Source organism: Bubalus kerabau, chromosome 6 (genome assembly GCF_029407905.1).
Source record: "Bubalus kerabau isolate K-KA32 ecotype Philippines breed swamp buffalo chromosome 6, PCC_UOA_SB_1v2, whole genome shotgun sequence".
Classification (NCBI taxonomy): domain Eukaryota; kingdom Metazoa; phylum Chordata; class Mammalia; order Artiodactyla; family Bovidae; genus Bubalus; species Bubalus kerabau.
This window is the reverse complement of record NC_073629.1, coordinates 84,486,066-84,507,191: the sequence shown is the minus strand read 5'-3', so window position 1 is coordinate 84,507,191 and position 21,126 is coordinate 84,486,066. Positions and strand designations below refer to the sequence as shown.

General features: G+C 39.1%; 1 long non-coding RNA gene and 1 other non-coding gene across 2 annotated transcripts in view; one reads left to right on the top strand and one right to left on the bottom strand.

Annotated features, from left to right (window-relative positions):
• The window catches only part of LOC129656213 (uncharacterized), a 46,386-nt gene that overhangs the window by 2,888 nt on the left and 22,372 nt on the right, over window positions 1-21,126 (bottom strand). The window contains exon 2 of the long non-coding RNA XR_008716268.1: window positions 178-277. This is a non-coding gene — a long non-coding RNA (uncharacterized LOC129656213). The remainder of the gene's footprint in view (window positions 1-177; window positions 278-21,126) is intronic.
• On the top strand, window positions 20,432-20,504 carry TRNAG-CCC (transfer RNA glycine (anticodon CCC)). Its single transcript has one exon. It is a non-coding gene; the product is annotated as a tRNA-Gly (tRNA).

The window sequence follows — 21,126 nt, the reverse complement described above, 5'->3', positions numbered from 1 at the left end:
AGATGCTTGGGCATTGCCTGAAGTGCATTGCACCAAATGCCTTCCTTCTTTCAGTATGATTTCATTTAAGACAAGTAAGATGAAAGCTTACAACAGGACATCACTGATTTTCCAACATAAAACAGGCAAGGGTGATAATATTAATGAAACAAGTATGTTCTGGCAGAAAATTCTTACTATTTGCACACATTCCCTGGTCCAATGGTTAAGAATTCGCCTTCCAATGCAGGGGATGCAGGTTCAATCTCTGGTCAAGATCCCACATGCCTCTGAGTAGCTGCAACAGAGAGCCCACATGCTGCAACTAAGATGCAATGCAGCCAAATAAATAAATAAATAAATATTTTTAAAAAAGAATGAAAGAAGTTATCTTCAAGGTACAGTACATGAAAAAATAAGTAAGTAAAAGACACAAAATAGAGTTGAGCACCAGAAATTTTTCCCTTGTGACCGAAAAAACATGGGTTATCAACAATAATCTCTTGAGAACTAATCCCATTCACAACTGGCTCTAGTGGGGAATCAACTGCTGAATTACCAAGGGAATGTGTCTAGTACATTTTCATTCCCAGATTTCACAAAGTGGGTAAGACTCAGATGGCCATTTTCAAATTTCGTTCTGTCACCAACTAGCTATGCCTCAAATTCTACATCTATAAAATGGAGATAATAATATTTTAGCTATATATTATATACAATATTACACACATTATATTAAACTAATACTTACCAAAAAGTTCTGTTGTCAAAATTAAATGACATAATTCATGAAAGTCCTTGGCATAAGGTCTTGCATGTGGTCAAGTGCTCAATAAATGTTACTTTTAAAAGTAACTATTAGGAACACATGTATACCTGTGGCGGATTCATTTTGATATTTGGCAAAACTAATACAATTATGTAAAGTTTAAAAATAAAATAAAATTTAAAAAAAAGAAATGAACAAATAAACAAAAAATAAAAGTAACTATTATAACAATTTTAATTTATGACATTATTATTAAATTTAACATGTGTTACTCATGATTCCTATCCATTTCATCCTTTTTTTTTTTTTTTCTTTTTTTTTTAACTGCCTTTAAATTCAGAATGTCTGGTAGCCTGCATATTAAGTGGTAAAATACAATATGCCCATTCCTCAACACGAATTTCTCTGAAAAATACTGTCGGTCATGCTACAGATTCCTGTAAGTATTTTGCTAATTCAAATAGCAAGCTAATACTAAAATCAGCATGATTTTCTATCTGGACTATCAGCCCATTTTTAGCACCTTCTGTACTATTCTCTTTTCAGCTCCTAGCACATGGGCTGCTCCAAATTTGTTTGTTGAGTAGACAAATGTTTTTAATCATACAAAGGAAACAACAACTGCTTGAGTAGCCTCTACTTCTCTTCCATCTATCATTTTTCTAAAAAAGAAATCTCCCTGGTGAGTATGGAAGTTCTGAGATAGATGCGATCATGAGTGAGGGGCCCTCTGTTCTTGCATTTCACTCTTCCTGGTGATTAAAAAGTCATTCTTAGGAATAAAAGCTATCTGATTGCCCAGTACCCTCTTTTGTATGTCATTCAAAATACTGACTTATTATTTTAATACCTCCTTTCTTAGAGTCAGAATTATTTTCCCAACATCATCCTTTTCATTCATTCTAAGAAAGAGCTATCATTGCCTCATGTCCCCAGTAATTAGATAAATGATTCTTCCTGCCTTGAAACAACTAAGTAGAAGGTATATCGAGGAAACTTCAATGCACAGCCCTCTTCTTTTCAAATTGGCATGTGCACCCTAGACATTTTTTTTTTAAGTTAAAAAATTTATTTATTTATTTGGCTTCACTGGCTCTTAGTTGCAGCAACTTTGCTGCAGGGACCTTTAGTTGGGGCATAAAGGGACTTTAGTTGGGGCATGCAAACTCTTACTTGTGGCATGTGGAATCTAGTTCCCTGACCAGGAATCAAACCTGGGTCCCCTGCATTGGGAGCATGGAGTCTTAGCCACTGGACCACCAGAGAAATTCTCTAGAACTTTTTGAACAATGCTTTGAGTTTCTACTGCTACTGCTACTGCTGCTGCTAAGTCACTTCAGTCATGTCCGACTCTGTGCAACCCCATAGACGGCAGCCCACCAGGCTCCTCTGTCCCTGGGATTCTCCAGGCAAGAATACTGGAGTGGGTTGCCATTTCCTTCTCCAATGCATGAAAATGAAAAGTAAAAGTGGAGTCGCTCAGTCGTGCCCGACTCTTAGCGACCTCATGGACTGCAGCCTACCAGGTTCCTCAGTCCATGGGATTTTCCAGGCAAGAGTACTGGAGTGGGGTGCCATTGCCTTCTCCTTGAGTTCCTACACCTTCCTATAAAAGGGCGTGTGTGCGAGTTGGTGAAAGATGGGGAGTTGGTGATACAGGAATCCTCCTCCTTCATTTTTAGCCAAGTGAAGGGGCTTCCATTTGGCTGCATGGAGAGAGTAACATGTTGGCACATACACCCACGGCCTGTATGCTAACTTCTTCTGGGGAAACTAGAAGCTTAGCCATGGGTTGATGGCCACTTTGATGGTGGAGTCAGGAGAGGGCTGCTGAGTTGGGGAAGTCTTGCACAACCTTTTGATTGGACAAGGGGTGAGTATTTCCCATGGATCAGATGTGAGCAATGCTGAAGAGAGAGTGAAGCTGCAGACCTTTTAAGATTTGTCCATTTGGACATCCTGGGAGAAGGGACTCCACCAATGTGAGTGCATGGAGAGTGGCCCATCTTGAGCTAGGGTCTGCAGAAAGGAGAAACATCAAGCAAGGAAAATGTGCATTGAAGTTGCAGTTGGAGGGCCCAACTGGGAACCTCCAGAAGAACCCTGGAAAGCATTCACTGGGGAAGGAACAGGTTGGAACCTTTGTCAGGCTCAAGAGCATGAGGCCGGCCAATGATAGAACCAACTCAAATAAGGGCTTTCTTGACCATTATCTCCTCTTCCCTTTTTTGTTTGCATACCTTAGGAGTCAGAAAGTAGATAACAAGCTGAGGGTAGGGAAGGGGAGGCCAGGAGGAAGAAACATGCAAGATCTCAAGACTATATCCCTTCTTGCTCACTATGACATAGTTCATTTTTTGTTGGCACATAGTCTAATTTACATTTCAAAAAGTTATTCTGGATACCTTGTGGAGAAATGTCACAGAAGTAATAGAGAAAACACAAAGACCAGATATAGGACAATTTCACTGGTACACAGGAGGCATTAGGGTGCTTTGGACTGGGGTAACCAAACGGAAGTGTTGAGAAGTAATTGGATTCAGAATATATTCTGAAGCTGGAAAGTGTGATGCCTGTGAGGAAAAGAGAAGAATCTTCTTTGATTACAAAGGTTTTGACCACAAAGGTTTTGACCTGTGCAATATTTTGAGTGAATGAATTAATTATTGAGTGAATGAATGAATTGGCAGTCTTGGTGGCTCAAATGGTAAAGAATCTGCCTGCAATGCAGGAGACCTGGGTTTGATCCTTGGGTAGAGAAGATCCCCTGGAGAAGGGAATGGCAACCCACTCCAGTATTCTTGACTGGGGAATTCCATGGACAGAGGAGCCTGGTAGGCTACAGTCCATAGAGTCGCAATGAGTCGGGCACAACTGAGCAACTAACACTTACTTACTTATTAAAGAGTTTTATTGATAAAGTCTCTTGATGAGGGTTAAAGAGGAGAGTAAAAAAACTGGCTTAAAACTCAACATTCAAAAAATTAAGATCATGGCATCTGGTCTCATCACTTCATGGCAAATAGAAGGGGAAAAAGTGGAAACAGAGACAGGTTTTCTTTTCTGGGGCTCCAAAATCACTGCAGATGGTAACTGTAGCCATGAAATTAAAAGATGCTTGTTCCTTGGAAGGAAAGCTATGACAAATCTAGACAGCATATTAAAAAGCAGAGACATCATTTTGCTGACAAAGGTCAGTACAGTCAAAGCTATGGTTTTTCCAGTAGTTATGTGTGGATGTGAGACCTGGACCATAAAGAAGACTGACACTGAAGAATTGATACTTTCATTTGAACTGTGGTGCTAGAGAAGACTCTTAAGAGTCTCTTGGACTGCAAGGAGATCAAACCAGTCAATCTTAAAGGAAATCAACCCTGAATACTCATTGGAGGACTTATCCTGAAGCTGAAGCTCCAATACTTTGGCTACCTGATAAGAGCTGACTCACTGGAAAAGACCTTAATGCTGGGAAAGATTGAGGACAGGAGGATAAGGAAACAACAGAGAAAGAGATGGTTGGATAGCATCACCAACTGAATGAACATGAGTTTGAGCACACTCTGGGAGATAGTGAAGGCCAGGAAAGCTTTGTGTGCTGCAGTTCATGGGATTGCAAAATGTTGGACACGACTTAGCAACTGAATAACAATAATAAAAGAGTTTTCAAGTAATCAGGTGGATTTATATTTCAGAAACCTCACTCTGGAAGTATAGTGAAGGATGGATTGGGGACTGACAGCCGGGAGACAAATTGGAAGGCTATTGAAATAGTCCAAGGGGAAGACCTTGGGGCTCAGAGCTCCAGTAGTAGGTATGAAAAGGAAGGGATAGACTAGAGAAATATTCAGGATATTAAATTATTAAAGTGTGGTGAAATAATAATTGTGAAGGATGAGAAACATAATGGCTTCCAGGTGCCTGGGTTAGTAGTAGTTCCACCCTAATGATGAAGAACATGGAAGAAAAAGGTGTAAAGAAAGAAAAAAGAGGATAAATGTTATGAGAGTTAATTTTACTTGTCAACTTAATTGGGCTAAAGGATGCCCAGATAGCTGGTAAAACGTTATTTCTGGGTGTGTCTGAGGATGTTTCAGAAGAGATTATCATTTGAATCCACAGACTGAGTAAAGAAAGATTGCCCTCACCCAAGAATGTGGGCACCACCCAATCTTTTGAAGGTTTGAGTAGAACAGAAAAGTGGAGGATGGATGAATTTTCTCTCTGCTTGAGCTGGGACATCCATCTTCTGCCTTCAGACTTCAATGCTTCTGGTTCTCTGGCCTTTGGACTCAGACTGGGATTTATGTCATTGGCTCCCCTGGTCCTTAAGCCTTTGGGTTTGGACTAGTACTCCACCGCTGGCTTTTCTGGGCCTCAAGCTTGCAGTCAGTAGATCATGGGACTTAGCTTCCATAATCATGTAAGTCAATCCTTCATAATGAATCTTTTTCTATATTTGCATATGTGTGTATATATATGTATATATAATGTATACATATTACATATAATGTATATATCTCCTATTCATTCAGTTTCTCTAGTAACTGTGACTAATACAGATGCTGAATTAATTGTTGGATGTCATGGTGAACATGAAAATATATCATCCAGTGCCTGCTTCAAGGTAAGACTTTTGCCCCAGTGGCTGGGAGTGTACTGTCAGCAGACAGTTTTCAGATGTCAGTCCCTTTGCCTCAGCTGCAGAGATCCCTTTTATCCAAGGTCATGCCCTTCCTAGGACACCATATTCAATATATGATCTCATGGGGATATAAAGGCTCAGCTACTCTGTCCCGTGGTGGAATAACACTAATATATCATATATGCTCTAGAGTTCCCTGTGGAGGTTTGATCAGGTCTGTCATCACAGCTGGACGTCTATCTCTGCCCAATCCTACTTCCCCCTCTGCCTACCAGAGGTGTTGATCCTAATAAACATCCTGCATGTCAGTCTCCATCTTAGTGTCTGCTTCCAGAGACTCCAAACAGTGACAGTTGACAGAAGTGGTTCAAAAGAGATTATGCAGTCAGGGTCTGGGAGCTGAATCACTCACTGGCTGGCTGGCAAGAAAGATTCCATTACTGAAAAGTATGAAGTAATTACTAATTATAAGGAAAATGGAATTGGATACTTGTTGCTGTGTCACTGATATCCTGGAAAAAGATAATGAAAAGTAATGAGAGATCAACAAGCAATTGAAAAACCAACTGTGAAAGCTGGAGGGGTTCCCTGGTAACTTATGATAAGACTCTCATTCGCTACAGTGGGAGAGCAGAAAAATATGAGGCCTAGGCCCAGGACATAGTCAAAGCTATGGTTTTTCCAGTAGTCATGTATGGACGTGAGAGTTGGATCATAGCGAAGGCTGAACACTGAAGAATTGATGCTTTCAAACTGTGGTGTTGGAGAAGTCTCTTGAGAGTCCCTTGGACAGCAAGGAGATGAAACCAGTCGATCTTAAAGGAAATCAGCCCTGAATATTCATTGGAAGGACTGATGCTGAAGCGGAAGCTCCAATATTTTGGCTACCTGATGTGAAGAGCCCACTCATTGGAAAAGATCCTGATGCTGGGAAAGATAGAAGGCAGGAGGAGAAGGGGATGACAGAGGACGAGCTGGTTGGATGGCATCACTGACTCAGTGGGCATGAGTTTGAGCAAGCTCCAGGAGATGGTGAAGGACAGGGAGGCCTGACATGCTGCAGTCCATAGGGCTGCAAATAGTCAGACACGACTGAGCGACTGAACAACAACAAGGCTCAGAACTTCATAGTCAAAGTTGAGTGGCTGAGTTCTAGAAAAGGTTAAGTTATCAACCAAAGCATATCTATTATGTAGGGTCAGGGCCTTGACAAAATTAAAACCTCATCCTTGGGATTATCTGATTGAATGCCCCTTCAAATTTTGAACTTCTAGACTCCTCTGAACTCTTGGTCTTCAGAAATGACCTACCTTCTCTAAAAATGATGAGAACTCCCCCTTCCTGAAGATAGTGCAGAGAACTTTGGCCTGTGAGATGATAAGTGCCCCTGAGAACTTTTGCCCACCTTCCCTCCTTGCCAACAGACCTAAAACGAGGAGTGGGTCATGATAATTCAGCTGGAGATGTTTCAGGTCTCATAAGGAAAGAAAGTGACCCTTCTCCAAAGTTGCAGCAAAACATAAACAATATGTACAGCAGAAGATGAGGAGCAGGTGTGGAGCCAGATTCTGAGGGTGCATGTTCAAGGAGGTTGGAGCATAAGATTGGATAGGGTTGAGTTTAGTGGTTTGGGACCACCCTGCTAAAATACAAGATACAATACCCTGGCAAGGACTCTGAGAGATGATGCAAACTCTAGGACAGTTCCTAAAAGTATTGAAAAAAGCAATGGACCCCATTAAGGGAAATCAAATTGTCAGAACTGCTGTGTCAGATGGTTGTGTCATAAAGTTGTTTGAAAGGTTCACAGAAGTAGGCATGCTGGAATGGATATACTCGATAAGGCTAGAAGACACCAGATAATTGCTCTTCTATGAGAAGACAAAGAAGATACACCATTTACCAAGACCAGAAAGAATATGCTGTTGAGAATATCAGAATGTCTCTAAGACACAAATTTGACCCTATTACTCCCTTGCTTAAAAAACTCTTTAATGACTTCCCATTTTGTGGGGCATCATGGATATGTTCAAGTCTTGTTCAGCAGTCCAAGTTCTCAGTTTGAGAGGTCATTTCAGAAGTAGACTCACATAGGGACTTCCCTGATAGGGGAATGGTTAAGACTTCACCTTCCAATGCAGGAGGTGAGAGTTTGACCCCTGGTTGGGAAATTAAGATCCCCCATGTTTCATGGCCAAAAAACCAGAACATAAACAACAGAAGCAATATGGTAACAAATTCAATAAAGACTTAAAAAATGATCCACATTAAAAAAAAAAAAAAGGTCTTTAAAAAAAATGTTGAAAAAAAAATAAAATAAACTCCCATAGCAATGGGGTTAATAAGATCCCCAAAGCAGGAGAGGTTAGGTGGTGATCCTTAACTGCTCAAAGTCAAATGGATGTAATTATAATAAGACTATAGTTAGAGCAGTAGCCAAGAGGGCTTGACCTGTAGAGATTTATTGCTATACTTAATAGAACACATTGTCCCTTAAGGCAAAAGAGATGGGCAGCCAGAAAGGGTTCTAATCAGATTTTATCTCCACAGAAATTAAGGGTATATAATCAAGAAGCTGAAGGCAGTTACTCTAATTTTAAAAAGTCACAGTATCTAGTCTAGTTTCTGGACTTGAACCATCTTAATGGTTGCATTTAGGCTACATGGTACCTGGGCAGCCAGGTCTGAGTTGGTTGGGTTCAACCAGAGTAACCACAGACTTCTCAGCCTGCTGGGGATGGCTGTTGTATCAAACAGTGTCCAATCAGGAAAGGGGACTCCAAGCTAGGTATTTCAAAAAGAGGGTACTTAATATAGAGAATTGGTTACAAAGGTGATGGAAAGTTGAGAGGGCAAAAAGAGCAAGCAGAGGTAGCCCAAATATTTGTAACTACAGAAAGCAAAGGTTAGGGGAACAAAAGAGAAGAGAGAGGGTTAGCAAGACCTAGGTAAGAAGAAGCCTCCACCCACATGCTGGTCCTCAGACCTCAGGGAGTGTGTGTCTGGCTGGTGCTGGTACTTTTAAGCAGGAACAATGTAACTGGTTTGGGGAGTGCCAATGAAGCCGGGGACTGAATCCATAGTTGTACTTTGGGACTGTTTTCCCTACAGTGATACCAACACTAGAAATAGAAAAAGCCCTTCCACTTCCTTCCACCTTCCAGTCTCCCTGCCATTCTTCCCACTGACAGACCATCAGCGAATAGGAAGCCAACAGGCAGCAGCTTCTGAGAAGCATAGTTTGCAGACCTTGGCCCCAGCATCACAGAGCAGCAGAACACAGAGGACTGGTTTAGAAGCTGAACAACAAGAAATAACCACTACAACCATGTCAGAGGGAAAGACTGACTGGAGGGCCTCAAACTTTGGGCTTAAACAGAGACGGGTGCACCAGAGGGCAAATACATGTAGGTGCTAGTACAGCCAGCAGGTATGAGGTGTCACCTGGCATTCGTTTTCCTCTTTGTCAGCTGGTACTGGCAGTTGCCGACATGCCACAGAGCCTGATGACAGTGAGAATATAGCATTGGCGAGGGTACAAGCACATCTAGCTGGTCCCACTTGTGGTCCTAGGACCTGTGTCCTCTTTGCAAAGGAATTCAGGTGGACCACCACTCTCTTCCTCATGGTTCAGATTTACCTAGGTAGAAAGACCTTAGAAGAGCTTCCTAGGGCAGCTGGACCACATGAACAAAATTTCGAGGAGAATAAACTGGAAGGTATGTTTGGAAGATAGTCAAAGCATCTCCTCCTTTGGAGATTTTATGTTTTTTAATCTGTAGCTTTCTTATGTGGCAAAGGTAGCTAATTAGAAAATACAGTGTAAAACTATTCCATTCTCAATGGAATATTCCATTCTCAATTTCAGTAGAAATTATAAATACCCAGGAATAAACTTAAGAAATGTCCATGGAGAAAATTTTTGAAAATTTAAAGGATCAAAAATAGCACTGGAATAAGTGGAAAGATAGTCTACTGGAAATTTAAATATTAAAATATAAATTTTTATCCAACTTATCTAGATATCTAGTAAAGTTATCCCCAAAATGCACATGACATATGCTTAAATATCCTGAAAATTAATCATTCTCATGCAATTTGATGATATTCATAGTCATATAACTTGACAACATAAGTTGATAAAATTATTCTAGAAACAACTTGGTTATGTGGATCAAGGAGTCTTTTAAATATATATTTTGTAGACAGGAAACACAAAAAGGGTGTATAAACTTGAACCCAAAACAATAAAGTAAATGGCAATGGGATCATACTTATCAATAATTACCTTAAACGTAAATGGGTTGAATGCCCCAACCAAAAGACAAAGACTGGCCGAATGGATACAAAAGCAAGACCCCTATATATGGTGTCTACAAGAGTCCTCAAAACAGGGGACACATACAGACCAAAAGTGAAGGGCTGGAAAGATATTCCATGCAAATAGAGACGAAAAGAAAGCAGGAGTAGCAATACTCATATCAGATAAAATAGACTTTAAAACAAAGGCTGTGAAAAGAGACAAAGAAAGACACTACATAATGATCAAAGGGTCAATCCAAGAAGAAGATATAACAATTATAAATATATATGCACTCAATATAGGAACACTGCAATATGTAAGACAAATGCTAACAAGTATGAAAGGGGAAATTAACAATAACACAATAATAGTGGGAGACTTTAATACCCCAATCACACCTATGGATAGATCAGCTAAACAGAAAATTAACAAGGAAACACAAACTTTAAATGATACAATAGACCAGTTAGACCTAATTGATATCTATAGGACATTTCACCCCAAAACAATAAATTTCACCTTTTTCTCAAGTGCACACGGAACCTTCACCAGGATGGATCACATCCTGGGCCATAAATCTAGCCTTGGTAAATTCAAAAAACTGAAATCATTCCAAGCATCTTTTCTGACCACAATGCAGTAAGATTAGATCTCAATTACAGGATAAAAACTATTAAAAATTACAACATATGGAGGATGAACAACACGCTGCTGAATAACCAAAAAATCACAGAAGAAATCAAAAAAGAAATCAAAATATGCATAGAAACGAATGAAAATGGAAACACAACAACCCCAAACCTGTGGGACACTGTAAAAGCAGTGCTAAGGGGAAAGTTCATAGCAATACATGCATACCTCAAGAAACAAGAAAAAAGTCAAATAAGTAACCTAACTCTACACCTAAAGCAACTAGAAAAGGAAGAAATGAAGAACCCCAGGATTAGTAGAAGGAAAGAAATCTTAAAAATTAAGGCAGAAATAAATGCAAAAGAAACAAAAGAGACCATAGCAAATATCAACAAAGCCAAAAGCTGGTTCTTAGAAAGGATAAATAAAATTGACAGACCATTAGCCAGACTCATCAAGAAACAAAGGGAGAAAAATCAAATCAATAAAATTAGAAATGAAAATGGAGAGATCACAACAGACAACACAGAAATACAAAGGATTATAAGAGACTACTATCAGCAATTACATGCCAATAAAATGGACAATGTGAAAGAAATGGACAAATTCTTAGAAAAGTACAACTTTCCAAAACTGAACCAGGAAGAAATAGAAAATCTTAACAGACCCATCCCAAGCACAGAAATTGAAACTATAATCAGAAATCTTCCAGCAAACAAAAGCCCAGGTCCAGACGGCTTCACAGATGAATTCTAGCAGAAATTTAGAGAAGAGCTAACACCTATCCTACTCAAACTCTTCCATAAAATTGCAGAGGAAGGTAAACTTCCAAACTCATTCTATGAGGCCACCATCACCATAATACCAAAACCTGACAAAGATGCCACAAAAAAAGAAAATTACAGGCCAATATCACTGATGAACACAGATGCAAAACTCCTTAACAAAATTCTAGCAATCAGAATCCAACAACACATTAAAAAGATCATACACCATGACCAAGTGGGCTTTATCCCAGGGATGCAAGGATTCTTCAATATCCACAAATCAATCAATGTAATACACCACATTAACAAATTGAAAAATAAAAGCCATATGATTATCTCAATAGATGCAGGGAAAGCCTGTGACAAAATTCAACATCCATTTATGATAAAAACTCTCCAGAAAGCAGGAATAGAAGGAACATACCTCAACATAATAAAGGCTATATATGACAAACCCACAGCAAACATCATCCTCAATAGTGAAAAATTGAAAGCATTTCCCCTAAAGTCAGGAACAAGACAAGGGTGCCCACTCTCACCACTACTATTCAACATAGTTTTGGAAGTTTTGGCCACAGCAATCAGAGCAGAAAAAGAAATAAAAGGAATCCAAATTGGAACAGAAGAAGTAAAACTCTCACTGTTTGCAGATGGCATGATCCTCTACATAGAAAACCCTAAAGAGTCCACCAGAAAATTACTAAAGCTAATCAATGAATATAGTAAAGTTGCAGGATATAAAATCAACACACAGAAATCCATTGCATTCCTATACACTAATAATGTGAAAATAGAGAAATTAAGGAAACAATTCCATTCACCATTGCAACAAAAAGAATAAAATACTTAGGAATATATCTACCTAAAGAAACTAAAGACCTATATATAGAAAATTATAAAACACTGGTGAAAGAAATCAAAGAGGACACTAATATACCATGTTCATGGATCGGAAGAATCAATATAGTGAAAATGAGTATACTACCCAAAGCAATCTATAGATTCAATGCAATCCCTATCAAGCTACCAATGGTATTTTTCACAGAGCTAGAACAAATAATTTCACAATTTGTATGGAAATACAAAAAACCTCGAACCGCCAAAGCAATCTTGAGAAAGAAGAATGGAACTGGAGGAATCAACCTGCCTGACTTCAGGCTCTATTTCAAAGCCACAGTCATCAAGACAGTATGGTACTGGCACAAGACAGAAACATAGATCAATGGAACAAAATAGAAAGCCCAAAGATAAATCCACGCACCTGTGGACACCTTATCTTTGACAAAGGAGGCAGGAATATACAATAGAGAAAAGACAGTCTCTTTAACAAGTGGTGCTGGGAAAACTGGTCAATCACTTGTGAAAGAATGAAACTAGAACACTTTCTAACACCATACACAAAAATAAACTCAAAATGGATTAAAGATCTAAACGTAAGACCAGAAACTATAAAACTCCTAGAGGAGAACATAGGCAAAACACTCTCCGACATAAATCACAGCAGGATCCTCTATGACCCACCTCCCAGAATATTGGAAATAAAAGCAAAAATAAACAAATGGGACCTAATTAAAATTAAAAGCTTCTGCACAACAAAGGAAACTATAAGCAAGGCGAAAAGACAGCCTTCAGAATGGGAGAAAATAATAGCAAAGGAAGCAACTGACAAACAACTAATCTCAAAAATATACAAGCAACTCCTACAGCTCAATTCCAGAAAAATAAACGACCCAATCAAAAAATGGGCCAAAGAACTAAATAGACATTTCTCCAAAGAAGACATACAGATGGCTAACAAACACATGTGAAAAAGATGCTCAACATCACTCATTATCAGAAAAATGCAAATCAAAACCACAATGAGGTACCATTTCACGCCAGTCAGCATGCCTGCAATCCAAAAGTCTGCAAGCAATAAATGCTGGAGAGAGTGTGGAGAAAAGGGAACCCTCTTACACTGTTGGTGGGAATGCAAACTAGTACAGCCACTATGGAGAACAGTGTGGAGATTTCTTAAAAAACTGGAAATAGAACTGCCTTATGATCCAGCAATCCCACTGCTGGGCATACACACCAAGGAAACCAGAATTGAAAGAGACACGTGTACCCCAATGTTCATTGTAACACTGTTTATAATAGCCAGGACATGGAAGCAACCTAGATGTCCATCAGCAGATGAATGGATAAGAAAGCAGTGGTACATATACACAATGGAGTATTACTCAGCCATTAAAAAGAATACATTTGAATCAGTACTAATGAGGTGGATAAAACTTGAGCCTATTATACAGAGTGAAGTAAGCCAGAAAGAAAAACACCAATACAGTATACTAATGCATATATATGGAATTTAGAAAGATGGTAACGATAACCCTGTATGTGAGAGAGCAAAAGGGACACAGATGTATAGAACAGTCTTTTGGACTCTGTGGGAGAGAGAGAGGGTGGGATGTTTTGGGAGAATGGCATTGAAACATGTATAATATCATATAAGAAATGAATCGCCAGTCCAGGTTCGATGCAGGATACAGGATGCTTGGGGCTGGTGCACTGGGATGACCCAGAGGGATGGTACAGGGAGGGAGGTGGGAGGGGGGTTCAGGATGGGGAACATGTGTACACCCATGGCAGATTCATATTGATTTATGGCAAAACCAATACAATATTGTAAAGTAAAATAATAATAATAATAATAATAATAAATAAATAAATAAAATATGGGGGAAAATAAAATAAATAAATATATATTTTGATCTAGAATTTTACTTTTAAAATTTTATATAAAGAAATAATCAGATATGCTGATAAAATTTGCCTTCAAGGGTATTCATTATAAGATATTCATAATGTACAAAAACTAAAATCACACTACATATCTAGCTTCAAGAGAACATTAGACTATACATATATGTGTGTAATAGATTTTTATACAGAGAATTTTAAAGTGTATTATCCATGACTATTCAAAGATGGGAAATAATTTAGAATAGATGTTAAATGAAAAGAACAGAATTCACATTCTATATAATGGGATTCACGTGTGCACATGTGTGTGTATATGCATACATATGCTTCTACATATATAGAAAAAAATGGAAAGAAACTCACTGAACAGTTATCAATGGTTAATCCTGGGTGATGAAATTACAAGAAATGTTTACTTTTTATCTTTTATGTGTTAATTTTTACCATGAAAACATTCAACAAGAAAAATACAATCACTTCAAAAAGAGGTAAAGGGAAGCATTTGACTTCTTCCAATTTGTCTTTCAAAAATTCAATGTCTTTAAATGCCAGTATGTGCCAGACACAGTGCCATTTGGAGATCAGACAACCTGGATCAGAGTTGAGTATCTAGATGAGGGAGTGGCAGGAAATGCAACTGCAAAGATGGGTTGGAACAGGTTGTTTATGGCCTTGTAAGTCAGACAAGAGAGCTTAGATTCCATCTTGTAAGCTGTGAAGTGTCTGTGGTAGTCATTATGAAGAAAAACTATGACTGTACCAATTGTCTGTTGGGAAAAAAAGAAAAAGATAATTCCATTTTTGTCCCTGGGACTTCCCTGTAGCTCAAATGGTAAAGAACCTGCCTGCAATGCAGGAGACCTGGGTTTGACCCCTGGGTCGGGAAGATCCTCTAGAGAAGGGAACGGTTACCCATTTCAGTAATCTTGCCTGGAGAATCCCATAGACAGAGGAGCCTGGCGGGCTATAGTCCATGGAGTTGCTAAGAGTTGGACATGACTGAGCGACTAACATTACTACTTGTCCCTACCCTATTTGTGGAGGGAATGATTAAGGACCACTCCACTTTTTATATTACTAGGCTTTGCTCCCTAAATTATGATGACTAAATCATAAGTATTGAAATCCTCTCCTCTCTGTATGAAGTTCACAGATATAGGAGCAAGCGGTATTAAAGTTGTATCAGAAATAACAAAAGTCACAAGAAATCCTGATAATAGGAAGGTAAATGCAGTAGCCCCACTGTCCATGGGGAATATGTTCCAAGACGCCCCCACAGATGCCTGAAACTGCAGATAATACTAAACCCTATGTTTACTATGTTTTTCCTTTACATACATATCTAAGATAAAATTAATTTACAAATTAGGCACAGTAAGAGATTAACAACAATAACTAATAATAAAATAGAACAGTTACAACAATATATCGTAATAAAAGTTATGTGAACGTGGCCTGTCTCCCCAGATATCTTATCATACTATACTCATTCTCCTTGTGATGAGGAGATGATAAAACGCGTAGGTGCTGAGGTGAAGAGAGGTGAGTCAGCATGAGAACATAGTGTTAGGCTCGTACAGACCTTCTAACAATACATCAGAAGTAGGATCATCTGCTTGGGCTGATCCTGGATCTTCGAGCTATGATGATGTCACTGCTTGGCTGTCAGGAGCAGAAGACGTTGATAGCTGGGGAATCCCAGGATGGACAGTGTGGGAGGGTGTGAGATTTCAGAATGATGTAGCAATCTGAAATTTACGAATTGTTTATTCCTGGAATTTTCCTTTCCAGTTTTTGGACTGGGGTTGACAGAAATAACCTTCTCCTGGAATTTCCCAAGAACATGCCACTCTCCAGCCATTTAAAACTATTTCGAGTTCCTCAAACAGCCCTTGTGCTTTGTCATCTCCCTGCTTTTGTTTGTGCTATTTCTACTGCCAAAACTCTATTCTGCACTCTCCCCATTCACCTGATAACTTCTATTTACTTGCGTGAAGACTCATCCAAGAGGTGTACTACTATCCAGGACACCATCACTGACTCCCCCAGATGCGAGTAGTAGGTCACCACTGTGTTCACATAGTACTGTAGGCTTATCTGTAGTGTATTATTAATAGCTTTTATCTCACCATTGCAGTTGTTTATATGTCTGTATCCATCACCATCCTCAGTTTCTTGAGGAAGAGATGACAACTTTTATTGTGGACATCAATTCTGTCTTCCCAGGACCATTCTTTTTTGACTTTTTAAAAATATAATTGTATTTATTTCTTTTTGGCTGTGCTGGGTCTTCGTTGCCGCACAGGCTTTCTCTGGTTGTGGTGAGTAGGGGCTATTCTCTAGTTGCATCATGGTGGCTTCTCTTGTGGGACATGAGCTTTAGGGCATGCGGTCTTCAGTAGTTGCATCTCCCAGGCTCTAGAGTACATGCTCAATAGTTGTGGCCCATGGGCTTAGCTGCTCTGCTGCATGTGGGGTCCTCCCGGATCAGGGGTCAAATCCATGTCTCCTGCATTGGCAAGTGGATTCTTTACCACCGAGATGCCAGAAAAGCCCCTAGGACCATTCTTTCCATTGGGGAAGTGCCATAACTTCATCCCATGTAGCTCTGCATAGACTATTCTTCACTGTGCCCCGAGGGCTTGGGCCTGTGATCCAGGACTGGCAATTCCTGGTACCATAATCCTCTTGATGACAACGACTGATATTAAATATAGGCATGTGATTGATCAGAATCTTTTCATGGTTTGTTATTGTTATTCAGTTGCTAAGTTGTGTCCGCCTCTTTGCAGCCCCATCAACTGCAGCACACCAGGCTTCCCTGTCCTCTGCTACTCTCGGAGTTTGTTCAAGTTCATGTCCATTGGGTCGGTGATGCTATCTAACCATTTCATGATATTAATATATAAATCCTGGAAAGAGAAGATTTCTCTTTTCCTTTTGGATTGAATACTATAATGATAGAGGCCTTGGACTACTAATAGTCATCTGTCCCATCTAATGAAGAGAGCATGTCCATGGAGTTGAACTAACCCTGGAGAGGGGTGCAAAGTTAGAATATGGAACTAGAGCCCAAATAACATAATTCAGCCTCCGAATCTAATAACTGAGCAACAAATGCATTCTGCATTTCCCAATTATATAAGCCAATAAATTCCCTTCTGTACTTAAGGCATTTGAGTTACATTCTGACACTTGCAACCAAGAATCCTGATGAACGTTTCTTTACAATTTATGTTCCCTCTGAATCCCAGTAATTGGCACACAGGACTCAATAAAAACATGTTATGTGAATGAACAAATAACAGCAAAATGTTCAGGCGTTCCCTCTGTGTAAAGTGAATTCCTTCTGCTCCCTCCCCGAACTGCTTAGTGTCTGCTGCTCATCAACAGCACCCCCACTTCTTACGTCTTGCTGTAGAGGCCACACCACCTGTGTCGACATGTGGTTTCTCCTTAAACAATATTTGTCTAGTTAGCAAGTGCCTAAAATGTCTATTAATCTGTAAACACTTGGAGAGACTCCAGTTTGTGTTCTTATTTTCCTAGTTTCATGTGTTAAATGAATCTCAAGTTAGGAAAGCTCTTATCAAAAAAGCCATCAAGCCTCATTCAATTCACTGAACAAAAAGATTGAGGAGCCCTCTATCTGACATTGGACTTTGTAAAAGGAGACTTAAGTGTTCTTGAGCCCTGTGATTGTGGGTCATTGTATCTGGGAAGTGATTTTCCTCTTGCAGGAATCGATTGGGTAAGTCCTCCACTGTGTAGCTACTGAAGACTCTGCCTTAAATGGAAGGAAGTAGAGCTTCTAAGTCATTAGTAGATTAATCCTCTTCCTTGGTTTTTAGAGAATAAAAGGAAGTATGTTTTTAATGAACAAATTTCATTTGATTTTGAAGCACTTTCTCCATATAAGGTAAATGTCCTATTCAAAGTTCTCTCCTCCTTTTTACATACAGCAAATCTAATCCTCTTTCAACATACACCTGAAAGTCATAGCATTTTATATATTAAAAACAATTCAAGGTTCTTCGCATCAGAAACAATCCTGCTTGTATCCACTTAACTCATATAAATATTTAGCAAGGTCAGCAAAGATGCTTCTGAAATTTTTCCTTTCAATTATTTCTTAAGGTCAGTAATCTAAAATCCCCAAAGCATGATGTGTTTTTACAACAAAAGACAAATACATAAAGAAAATTAAAAGCAAAAATTAGAACTGCCTTGTTCATGTGCTTTTGAGTGGTTAGGAAAATGTGTCAGGATCTGATGGTTTCTGCTTGAAAAGTAAATGTAATGAAAGAGCCCAAACCAAGCATGACTCATCCCCCCAGGACAGAGTCAAAGAATATAGTGGTGTGGACTCTTACATGCAGTATAAAATGGAATTTCTGTATTTACAGAGAAAATCCAGGGATTACAGGGGTTTGGAGTAAGGTAAAGGGGTTCAATTGCTCTGCATAGATGTTGGGAAGAATTTGAGGAAGACTTTTTGTTTCTGAGAGGAAGGGGGAATGGAAGAATGAAGGGGACACTGGACAAGCAGGAGGAGGACTAGTAGAAAAACTTTTAAGATCAAGTCTAAGTTTTCTTTTTATCTAGCTTTATTTATCTCCCACTTATCTTAGTGAACTTCCTTTTGCCACATACACAGAGGTCTATGGTGAATTATATATCCATATGTATATATGTACACATTTGTGTGTATCATTATATAAATACACATATGTATATGTATTATATATACACATGTATATGTACATCACAACCTTGTCGTGGCCAAGGGGCTTTCGTAACTCAATGATGCTATTAGACATGCTGTTCAGGGCCACCCAAGATGGATGGGTCATAATGAAGGATTCTGACAAATTGTGATCCACTGGAGGAGGAAATGGCAACCCGCTTCAGTATTCTTGCCATGAGAATCCCATGAATAGTATGAAAAGGCAAAAAGATATGACTCCAGAAGATGAGCCCCCAGGTTGAAAGGTGTCCAATATGCTACTGGGATGAGATGGTTAGGTATCATCACCAAATCAAAGAACACGAATTTGAGCAAACATTGGGAGAGAGTGGAGGACAGGAGCCTGGTTGCCAAAACAACTTAGTGACTGAATGACAAAACCAAAATGAAGAAAATAAAGACTTTGTAAATTCTTTTGGGGTCAATGCCAAAATGAAGGAGAGAAATGACCAGTCACAAAGAGGCATAATGGGAAATAAGAACTGAGTGGAAATATGTGACTGGATTCAAAGGTGACTATAAGAAATTAAAGTCCCTGAGAATTTTCACAAATGCTTGGGAGGGCATTAGAGTTTCCCATGAGGCATAGAACATGGTTCAGGTTAATCTTAGGAAGATATCAAGGGATAAGGAAGCCTCAGATAACAAAGCATCTATATGATATGATTTTCCCCCAAACTCAGAGATCTAAGCACTCAACTAACTAGGGATGGGTCACATTGATGACACAAAAGGAAGGTCTTTGTTGTTTATTATATAAATAACACAAGTAATAGAATTTACAGAAATAAAATGATTGAAGATAAGACCAGAAAACAGAGAGGTGTAAAAATGTGGAATAGTAGCCTTTCAAATCATGGTAGAAATAGGAAGGAAAGAGTTCAAGAGGGCAGTTGTGAATGGTGACAAGTTGACTATAGATAAACTTGGGCAGAGGAGGTCCACGTTGAATAAAATCTGCATATTCTGTATACAAATAAAAATGGATTAATACCATCTATTACTTCATTCTTCATTACTTCAAAGTATGTAGACATCCTTTGTAAATAGAGCTAGAAACTGTAATTATATAAAATATCTTACATGCTCTTTAATATTTAATTAGCCTCCCCATTGGAAATCAACCACGTAGAAAAGAAATGCTTTCTCAATAGGTTAATATTAATTACTTAACAAGCCTGGCATCGATATTTATGGAATACTTAAGAAACAAGCATTTATGAAGTGGAAGCATGTTCATCTGTCTACTGGGAGGTTTACAGCATTTTTCAAAGTGTCAAATTCACTTTGCGCTCTGCCTCTTTATGTTGTGAAAATTTGAAATTACTGTTGATTTGAAGGCTCTTCAAAGGCTCTTTTTTTTTATCCCTAGCTGAGAAGAAAATTGAAATGGATTAATCTGGTATTCTTTAAGTATGTCATTTCTTAATCGTGCAAAAAGAAGATGATAACCATATGAGGAAAAGAAATCTAATGGAGTAGAAGAATCAGTGTGGCAAAGACACAAAAGTAAAAATTATTTAAAGGCAGCAACCAGCCTCAAGAGAAATGGAGGAGGAAGTTCAGTATCTGATGTGATTTGAAGAATGTTAGAAAAGATGCCACATGGATAGAATGACCCTGTTAGAACTACAAAAATGTACTTAAGAATAGCCCCTGTGCTGCAATTATTCATGAGCTCATTCATTCTTTCAGCAATGTACGTCTGATCCCCTCTCTGTCCTGCCTTGGCCTGGATGCTGGGACACAAGGGGATATCTGGGATATTGATTAATAAAACCAGTCTCCATCCTTAGCACCTCAGACTCCAGTTGGGGAAACACACAAGTAAGAAACAATTGTAGGGACTTCCCTGGTGGTTCAGTGGCTAAGACTCTGTGCTCCCAATGCAGGGGGTCCAGGTTCAATCCCTGGCCAGGGAACTAGAACCCACATGCCACAACCAAGAGTTTGCGTGGCTCAACTAAGATCAAAGATCCCATGTGCCTCAACTAAGACCAGGCATGGTCAAATAAATAAATACTAAAAAGACAAGAAAAGAAACAGTTGTAGTTTTCTGTGCTAAGTGTACCACAGAGAGAAATATCGGTGAGAATAGGAATTCTAGATAAGGAGTGACAAATTTGTATGTAAATGTATGTTAAATATTAAGTAAATACACATCTCAAAATATTTTTCTCCCTTAGTACCTGAAAATTCTTTGATTAATCATGTTGTGGGAGCTTGTGTGGAAGGATGAAGGGTACCCTAGACCCCAAAGCAGTTCTGGTTTTAGCTGTGTCCCTGACCAGCCCTGGACTTATGGCAAGTCCTGCAAGGCCTCGCAGCTTTGGTGGCCTCCTTTATGAAGTCAGAGCATTTGTCCTGATGATCTATAAGCTACTTGCTGAGCTTGACGTCTAAGAAGCTTCATTTAAAATGCAAATGTTATCCTCAAAGAGTGATGCATGAAGACAATGGGACTTTATTGTGCATTAGTTAATTAAATTTGCTAGCCAGTCACCTTCCAGAGCCCTGAGAGAAAGGGACGCAGGTAGGATTCAT